This window comes from Juglans regia, chromosome 7, assembly GCF_001411555.2.
Source record: "Juglans regia cultivar Chandler chromosome 7, Walnut 2.0, whole genome shotgun sequence".
Classification (NCBI taxonomy): domain Eukaryota; kingdom Viridiplantae; phylum Streptophyta; class Magnoliopsida; order Fagales; family Juglandaceae; genus Juglans; species Juglans regia.
Genome location: NC_049907.1, coordinates 22370667 through 22380960, shown reverse-complemented (window position 1 = coordinate 22380960; position 10294 = coordinate 22370667).

The window sequence follows — 10294 nt, the reverse complement described above, 5'->3', positions numbered from 1 at the left end:
CGAGGACAGGCCCCCATGCTACTCATTGGGTGGGGTTGGTTCTCCATGCTCATGCTTGTCCTAATTGACTAAATTTGCAACAAAGTTTATGATTTTGAGAAGTGAAACTATGGTGGGACTACACAGCGAGATTTCGAAAAATCTCAATCACTGGGCAAAGAGGCTTACTTATCGAGAAACGGAAACAAGTATCCAGTACTTTATGTTGGGGAAAACAACATCGCGAGTAGCATAAAGAAATTTCACATGTATACTTTTAAATTCCAATTAGTCTACGAAACCAAGCAATACTACCCGTAACTCATAAGTTCTAAAAATCTGAACAGGCAAGCATTGGATTTAATATCATGAAAAAATTTTCGACCAATCGTTAGTAATAAATATTGTTTCAACGAAGTAAGCTATCTGACTATTCCTATCTTCAAACATATTTCCAAAATTTCATAAATCTGATAACGTCAAGTCCTCCATTTAGCCACAAATATCACTGATGACTAAGGTCCTCTTACTCATCCATCATTTAAAGACACATTTTTAATGTATGTGCCACAGTCTCCCCTATACTAACACACTCTAGCTCTCTACGTCACACCTCGAGTAGGGCTATAAATGAATCAGTCTATTCGATTGCATGCTCGATACTCGTCTAGTTAAACTCGAATCGAACTCGATTCGTGAAAAAAAAAAAAAAAAAAAACTCGCCTGAAAGCAGATACTTGCTCGATTAGTAAATAACATATACCTGACTAAACTTGACTCGACGCGGCTAAACCTCGTTAAGGCTTACTTGTTTATTCCCAAGTAAACTTCTTAGCTCAAATCGATTAAAACTCATTCATACATTGATAAATATATACATATTGCCAAGTTCTCTTTTTATAGATCAAGGAGGTGCCTTTACAATTATTTCAATAGTAGTTTACAATAATGAATAGTAAATAAAAGTACAATGAACAGTAACTAACATTAAATTTGACCACAGGAAATTTACTAAAAAACAAGAGTCCAATCAAAAGGAATCTTTGTCTTTGCAAGGATCACAAATATGTGTGTATATATAGTATATAACCAAATTACTTATGCTAGTCACTTGTGCCTATATTTTGAATACACTTCTTAGCTATATGAAATGTTGATATATACTATTATTTTATGTGTATGTATTAGTAATTTATATAGGCATATAAAATATTATTATTATAGATAAATATCAACTAGTTACATATTACTTATTTATAAATTTTACAACTTTCTAATTCAATAAACGTTCTACTTATTAGTTGTAAAGTTTTTATTTATATTTTTTTTATTTAAATAATTTCTTAATTATTGACCATGCACTCACAAGCACCTTTAACCAACAAAACAATCTACTTAGTAGAGAATTAATAAATCTCAAATATAACATTTTGGAGGAAATCCAAATAAAAAGCTTTCTCATTGAAAATTATGAAAACACATAAACAAATCTCTACATGAAAGGCCCAGAGTAGGGTTGTATTGGTGGGGGGTCTTTTCTAGGTAATGAGGACTCTTTTTCACATACACATAGGGCTTGCATTACGGATAGCAAATCATGTTAACGGGTCGTATTCATGTCGTATCAAATCATGTATATTATACGATATGGATCAACCTGAACACGACCCATTAAGCCTAACAGGTCAGATTTCCAAACCCTAATACGACCCATTAAAATAACGGGTTGATAGGACACGACCCGTTATGAATTAATTAAAAATATATCGACACGACCCGTTTTGACCTGTTTATGTAAATGGGTTAAATTCACTCAAATAATCCACTTGACTTGATTAATATAATTTCAATATCTCCAAAAAATACAAAACGAACAACATAAGTCTAAAATTACAATTTAAACAATAAAAACACCAAAATTACAATCCAGAGGAAGTGTGGGAGGCAATCGAGACTTGTGAGAACTATCTCAATTGAGAACTAAGAGAGAGAGAGAGAGAGGAAATACGAAATATGTTAGGTTATTTTTGTTTTTAGGTTAAAAATGATATAATTGTGATCTTTTGTAAGAAAATTATCAGGTTTAAATGAGTGACTAACGGGTTAAGCGGGTTGACCCATTAATAAATCTTGTCTTAATGGGTCAATCCGTTTTAACCCGAACCCATTAACATCAAACCCAAACCCGTTAATTTTGGGTTGTGTTTGTGTTGGGTTAACGACTCGTGTTACATATTGCCACCCCTAACTTACATACTACTCTATCCATCCATTTTGTATGTATCGGTAAGGCGGATACTTGCTAGTTTAGCGTAAACCTCTCTTGAGTCTAGTCATCGTTGAGATATCAGAATCCCAGTGGTACCCTTTTATCTTCCAAGTGTGTGCATGGGTTTGAATCTCTATAAATTTAGGGTTCACAAAAATAGGGAGAGAGGGAGAGAGACAGACAGAGAGACAAAGAGTTCGTAGTTTGTGAAGGTGACTTCTAGTGGGGAGAATAAAAAGGGAGGAAATTTTCTCATGGGTTCTCTATAGCTTTTCGTGGGGTTGGTTTGTTGGTTGGTGGTTCCTTAAAGGTCTAGATGTATGCCGGATTGGGACGGTGAATGACTTCTGAAGTGATTAGCTTTGCCAGAGTTCAGAAGCTTTGTCGGTGAGTGACAAAGCCATGGGTTGGCTTCCTAGATTGCGGCAGTTGAATGTTGTCCACATGACGATAACGTCATTGCTCATGGTCAGCGAATAGTGGATCCTTCTTTCATTGCGATTTCATTTAGATGGCATTGTGTGGGTTTGAGACATGATTTCTAAGCACTCCCGTGCTGTTTCTGGGCACTCCAATTCTCTGGGCGCCCGACTAACCTTGCATCGTGTTGTTTTTTGTTTGCCCTATCATGTGTATGTGCTACATGTTGCTTGCCAGTTATAGTCCTTTTTGCTCATACCTTTTTTCACTTTCCTATTCTTTGCTCGACCGCCTTTTTGTTCACACGAAACGCCATCTTGTCTATCTACCATTGCTCACTTACAACCTTACTCACCCAAATGATGCGTTAACCATTTCACTCATGCCTAGGCCTTTCCTTACACTATCTTTCCTTAACTTGAGCCTTTGCTTGTCCAAGGTCGTGCTTACCTCAAGATTACTTGCCATAGGTTTTTGTTGTCTTGATTGTCCGTCAAGTCCTTTCCTTTGCTCCCGTGATTTGTGAATCTTTTCTGCAGTCTTACCTAGCCCATCCAGGTGAGCTCCTTCATTTGAAGGGCATGGTCCTCACACAATAGCTATAATAAGATGAATAATCTTTCTATGGTAGAAGGTTTAAGTGGTGGGAAAGCCAAAGTGATGAGTAATGAGAAATCAGTAACCATTATAAGATGAATAGTATTTATTTCCTTTCTATTGAATTAACAATCATAACTGGCAGGTCAAGACATAGCACAAATGGTTATTGGCCAAGTATCCCTACATCTTAATGTGAAAAACATTAAGTCAGTTTATTGTGGAAACAAAGACAATACAATGAAAGGTTTATTGTGGTAACAAAGACAATACAATGAAATATTCTCTTTTCTCATTTTTTTACAAATTTTATTCAAAATAATGTTGCTATATTATAATATGGAAGTGTCATCTACCTTTTGCCAAAGGGTAGTAGTTGAGGGTAATTTGGTAGCTCGAAACCATTGAAAGGGGGCACATGTCTCATAGTTGCAACCCATGATTTGTATCTATACCTTGGACTTTAGTTAATCATCTTTGAAAAATGATTTGGGTAGGACTAGAGTTACTTTTCTCGATAATGTTTTATGAGGTTTGTACGCCCTAAGCTTACTCACGATTTCTTAAATAAAAGTTTTGCAAATAAGAGATTGCTACAGTACTCCACAAAATAGTGGATAAGGCTGTTTAGGGTAACAAGTTAATTCAACAATATTGAAATTTTTTAATTTTTCCTTTTTACAATTGAAAAGAGTATTCGAGGTACAATTATACATGGAGAAAGACAGTGTGTGTATTGAAGATTGTTCCATCAATTGGTCGTCGAACTTCATGTGATGTTTCCGGGCATGAACATTAATTTGGTGCTGGAATGAGATTCTCTACTACATTCATATGTGATGGAAAATTGGAAATCCACTTGGTCAGAGCTAGATTATCGATGATCAATATGGTTTTTGTTAATGTCAAAAATTGCATAACAAACCGAAACTCATTCTCAACTCACGGTGGTGACTCGGCCCTCGATCGGTATCGTCTGAAGCCCATGGTGGTAGTTTGGAGCGTTGATATGGTGTTCGTATGTACATCTATAATAGTAAATAGAAAAAATAATCCTGAAACTGTAAATAGATGTGGAGACACACATATTTACGTGATTCAGCACATGACCTACATGCATAGGTCATTTGGAGGGCAGATCCACTATTATATGAGTTTTTTTACAGTCTCTCATGCTCTCTCATTCCTCTTTGTACAATGGAGGTGGGAGACACCTTTTTCCTGGAGAATATAATCTCTCTAAAGATGACCTCTGTGTTCTCGTAATTGTCGCTCAGAAGTCTCGAACAAAATTTTTCATCTGATCTCATCCCTTTTATTCAGGCCTTTATGAGTGGTAAGGAATGGCAGTTTTATGTCTTCCCTTGTGTGTCTGACTTGCTTTCTTCTCCTTTCTTCGTTTTCTCTAACACACTGCTTTTCCTTTTTGTCTTGTCCTCTTACTTCATTTTCCCACTTGCCTCTTGATGATGGCTCGTTGATGGGCTGAGCCTGGTATATTTGGACCTTCTATTTTTATCCTATTTAGTTGCCTGCGATTATTAAAGTCGCTTTTTCCAACAAGAAGGGCTTGAGAATTTTCAAGTCAACCGTGATAGAAATAGTTTGTAGAAAAATCAATTCTAGGAACTGGTCCCTTGTTTTCTGTTCGTTCGTGCTTAGCAATGACTATCTCTAAGCTCAGAGTTTGGCTTAGAATGTTGGGCAAGATATGTGCTAAACTGTGCTAGTTGCGAGTGCAGAGCTAGACTTGGAGAGGTAGGCGTGAGATGTGCTCGACTGTGCTATTTGCTAGAGCGAAGCTCGGCTTGGAAAGGTAGGGGATATGTCCTCGATCGCTTGTTGCTAGAGGGAACTCGGCTTGTAGAGGTAGGCGAGGGTTGTGCTCGACCACGCTAGTTGCAAGTGCGGAGCTCGACTCGGCTCGGAAGGCGGGAGATGTGCTCCGAGATGCTAGTTGCAAGCGCAGAGCTCGGCTTGAAAATTTTTTGCATGAACGTTTGCTTGATTGGTTGCATGAGACTATTTATCGTTAGCAAATATTGTATATTCTTCTCAACACTTCTGTTTTTTATGGCGTTGGCAGATTTTTTTCCCCTTGATGTAATTTTATGTTGGTGTTTCCATTTTGGTATTGGTGTTAGAGCTCAATTGTTGTAACCTGCGCTAAATGGTCGGGGAGCCTGTCAACCCACTAGGTCCATCTTAGGTAGTTGTTGAGCCCATCGCCTTGCTTCCAAAGGTAACTCACACGAGGCTGCTACGGAGCTCAAAAACTTGTTGTTCTCGAAAGTAACCCACTGGCAGTAGTTGTGGCACAAGTATAAACACTCGGCATTTGTAGGAGAAGATGCTAGGTAGGAGATGGACTTGGCTTTCTGCACGAGGGCCAAATAGTCAAGGGAATGTCATCGCCCATAGTTTGTGGCAAATGAAGGGACTCAACTTCGTGCACGAGTGTCAAAGCAGTCATCCCCGTTGTTTGTGGCGAGTCAGGGGAGTTTCATTGTCCGTTGTTCGAGTGAGTCAAGGGACTCGACTTTGTTTAAAGATATGCTTGACCTCGTTGCTCTAGCTAGAGATAGAGCTTGACCGCACTGCTAGAAATGGGTGACAAAGCTCAATTGCTCTATTGAGGCTGGAGACGGAGCTTGACTGCATTGCTGCGATGGGAGATACAGCTTGACCACATTGCTATGATGGGAGATGGGAGACAAAGCTCGACCGTGTAGTTGTTGCTAGAGGCAGGGCTCAACCGCACAACTGTGACGGTAGATAGTGCTCAACCACGTAGTTGTTGCAAGAGTTAAGGCTCGACCATACTGCTGTGATAGGAGAAGGAGCTTGTCTAGACTGCTATTGAGGGAGGCAAGGCTCAATCATGTTGCTTTTGAGGGAGTCAGAGCTCATTCGCACTATGCAGCAGGAGACAAACCTCGACTGTGCTAGTGGGCTTCCACAAAAATCAAATTTATTAGTGTAAATGAACTTTAAATAATATTTATGAGATAGGCCAACCAAAGCCATCAAGTTGTTGTTTCCAATTTCTGCTTGGCTGAGATCGTCTGTTGGTGGCTCTTTATTTTTTCCAACTGAGATTGTTCGCTGCTGAAGGATCTTCGCATGGTGGAAGTTGTCCACCCTTGGTGTTTTGCTAAATATGGCCGACAAGCTTTATTTTTTATGCGGGATCAGTAGGTCCATGGGCCATGACTACGGGTCAATATTGGCGGCATCGTGGTGAGCAATGTACTATGGGTGAGTGACATGCCATGGATGGGGAACTCACTTGTGGCTAAGCAATCTGTGGACGTGCAACCTGTGGCCAAGCAAAGTAGTACGGTCGAGGAAAGCTTTATGGTCGAGGGACTCACCTTTGGCCAAGCAAATTTTTTTGTCTGAGGAACTCATGGCTGAGGAAGAGACTGTGGCCGAGGAAGGTGGTTGAGCAAACCACTAAGGCCGAGGAAGTGGTGTCCGAGGAACTTATGTTCGAGGAAGTCAAAATGTTCGAGGAAGGTGTTGTCAAGGAACTCCTTGTGAGTATGCAAAGTGCTATTGCTGAGCAAATTTTTGTGTCCTAGGAACTCATGGTCGAGGAAGTCAATGTGGCCAAGGAAGGTGGTTGAGCAAACTGCTTACGCCGCGGAAGTGGTATTCGAGGAACTAATGGCCAAAGGAAGTGGTATCTAAGGAACTCATGGACGAGGAAGGTGGTTGAGGAAACCACTGAGGCTAAGGAAAGCTTATGGCTGAGCAACTCCTGGCTAAGCAACCCAGTGTGACCGAGGAGCTTTGTGGCTGAGTGAGGCTCGGTGGTCGAGGCCTACCACGCCTGCGACAGAAGATGCAGGCGAGTTAGTGGCTTTCAGTGGTTCCACGAGCTCACAGTTGGGTGGAGCTTCACTATTGATTGCATTGGTTTCATGTGGCTTTCTTCGGTGGTAGTGGCAAGAATCTTTGCGATGGAGGAGCCCTCGCGATCATGGACCACGTTTTTCAGCGGCACCTAGGAAGGGGTGGCGGGCAGCCAACCCATGTACTTGGTTCTCGCCTCATGCACAGTGGTTGCTTGTCTTTCACGAATAGTGTCAAGTGTGAGCTCGGTTCTCACTCTTTATTTTTAGCAGCAGTATTAAAAAATAAGAGATTTAATTTTGAGAATACTTATATGAAAGTAGATTTATCTGCTTGTTCAGATATGATTACTTTTGTTTTTTGTAAGCCGAGAAATCATTATTCTCCCACTTCTGGTGTAGAGGATAAGATGATCTCACAGACGGCACCAACTATTAATGTCAAAAATTGGAAAACATACTGAAACGGGAGAAAGAGTCACGGTGGTGGCTTGGGACATTGATACAGTGCCTGTATGTACATCCATAATAGTAAATAGAAATATAATACTGGAAATGTAAATAGAGATGAAGATAAACATATTTACATTGTTCGGGACATGGCTATGTCCACGGGTTATTTGGAGGGAAAACTCACTATCACATGTGCATTTTATAGTCTCTCATGGTCTATTGTTCCTTTCTATAGAATGGATGTCGGAGACAACTTTTTTATAGAGAAGATAATCTCTTTGGAGCTATCGTCTTGAGGTTTAAGATGACCTTTGTGTTCTCGTAATTGTCGTTCAGAAGTCTCGAATCGCCTTTTTCATCCAATCTCATCCCTTTTATTCTTGCCCTGGAGAGTGGTGATGGATGGCAGCTTTATGTCTACTCTTGCGTGTCTAATTTGCTTTCCTTTCATTTCCTTTTTCTCTTTCTTTCTCTAACATCCTGTTTTTCCTTTTTGTCTTGTCCCCTTCATTCGTTTTCCCACTTGCCTCTTGATGCTGACCCACTAATGGGCCATACCTAGTATATCTAGGCCTGTTATTTTTATCCCCTTTTAACTTTGTTGATATGGCACCCTTACACAATGGCTAGAGGGTAAATCACTAGTCTTGAAACCTTTTTGTTTCTATATTTTAGGTTTTTATTTAAAAAATAAAATATGAAGAGGAAAATTATATTCGTTATCTACGTTTTAGGTTTCTATAAATTAAAAATAAAAATGATAAAGAAGGAAGAATTTATAACCTTAGTTTTATAGAATAAAAATAATGTTTTTGTTATAGTATGTATTTGCATGGATTTTATGTAATTGTTAATTTAAAAAAAAAAAAAGTTCAATTTGGATACTTGTAATTAAATTATAAATACTGCAAAATGACTCTTTTTGTTAAGATTAAATTGCCTTTTTTATATATATAATCAGGTTTGACGTTTGTCATTTTTGTGCACTTCATGTTAAGTATATTAGTTTTAGATATTATTCTTTGAGTTATTCATTAATTGACTAAGAATCAAAATTGACTTATTTATTTATTTTCTATCCATCTTTGGGCCAAAATAAGATCAGTACTAAGATGCTGGTCATGATTTCAGATAAGAAAAATGTTATTTATAATTACAAAAAACTTTCAAAAAGTTTATTTCTCTACATGTCAGTTATTGATATACTGTAAATTATGAAATTTAAAATTTAAAATTTAAAAATAAAAATTATAAATACATGCACTACTCCTGAGATAATTCAGAGTCTGGACCAAAATATTGTAGATTGATGCAAATCAAGCGAACTAAGAGCATTGGCATTGGATTGTCTATTTTACTCTTCAAATTTTGACTAATGTAACTTTTTCACTTTTAATTAATCATTCAAAACTTAAAATCTATATTGGATTAGTCATCACACTCTCTATAATAATAAAATATTTTTATTTATTATTTATATATTTATATATTTTTATAATTAATTTTTATTTTTTAATTAATTTTATTTTCATAACCTCCTATAATCACCTATAATTTCCAACAGTCATATTTATTTTCATTTTCACAATCCAATAAACAAAATTTCATCACACAATATCAATATTATTAAAACAATTCCATCGATCTTCAATGCAACCAAACTCATTCTCACAAACATCATCACGCAATGTAAAAAAGATTGGTTGCCAACAGAGAAAAATGTTTTGAATATAATATACTCGACAGAGAAAGAAGATGCCAGGTTCACCATTTTGAGCCAGACAGTTTCATTTCATTACAAGCACAAGTTTTGTCTTTTACAGAGAGAAAGACAGAGTGGAAGATGAAGGATTAAACAACCAAAAGACTTGCGCTTTTTTTCTTTAAATCCTTGGTCAAGGATCAAATCTCGATTACCCCATTCAAGAAACAAAGATATACCTTTTCGAGTTTCTTCGATTCAGGGAAACTACATACCATCAAACACTACATAAATGAACAGACAAAGAAACAGAAAGTAGATCGAAAGTCCTAGAGCACTCTTACTGTTTCAAAGATAGAGTTGATCAACAAAATCAAACACAAACAATAAGCCAATGTAGAATCAAGGCTAGGGTTTCGAATCAAACCCAAACAACATCAACAAAATCAAACCCAAACAATAAGCCAATGTGGAATCAAGGCTAGGGTTTCGAATCAAACCCAAACAACATCAACAAAATCAAACCCAAACAATAAAAATCAAGAGTAAAATCAAGGCTAGGGTTTCGAATCTTACCGTATGCTTGTCATGCTGGAGAAAAGCTGCCACTGTGTCGTGCTGGAGAGTGTCGTTGCTGGAGAGAATGGTTGCTGAAGAAGAGAAAGACGGAAGAAGAGAAAAAAAAACCTAGAAGAAGAGAAAGAAGGAAGAGACGTAGGAGAAGGAAGAAGAGAAATAAGAGAAAAAAAAATAGAAGAGATGCGAGAGAGAATGAGAGAAGAAGAGAAGAAGAAATGTGGGAGAGAAAGAGGGAAGAAGAAAGAGAAGGAAATCGCAGGAGAGAGAGTCAAAATTAATAAATAATGTACTTGGAGGATCAACTGTTTTTTTCACCTTTGAAGAAAATGATGAAATTACTGTATATAATATTTAAGATGAAAAGTATTTGACTAATTCAATGTGGGTCAACAATTGATAAAATTAATTAAATTTAGAGATAAAATGTTATTTAAAGAA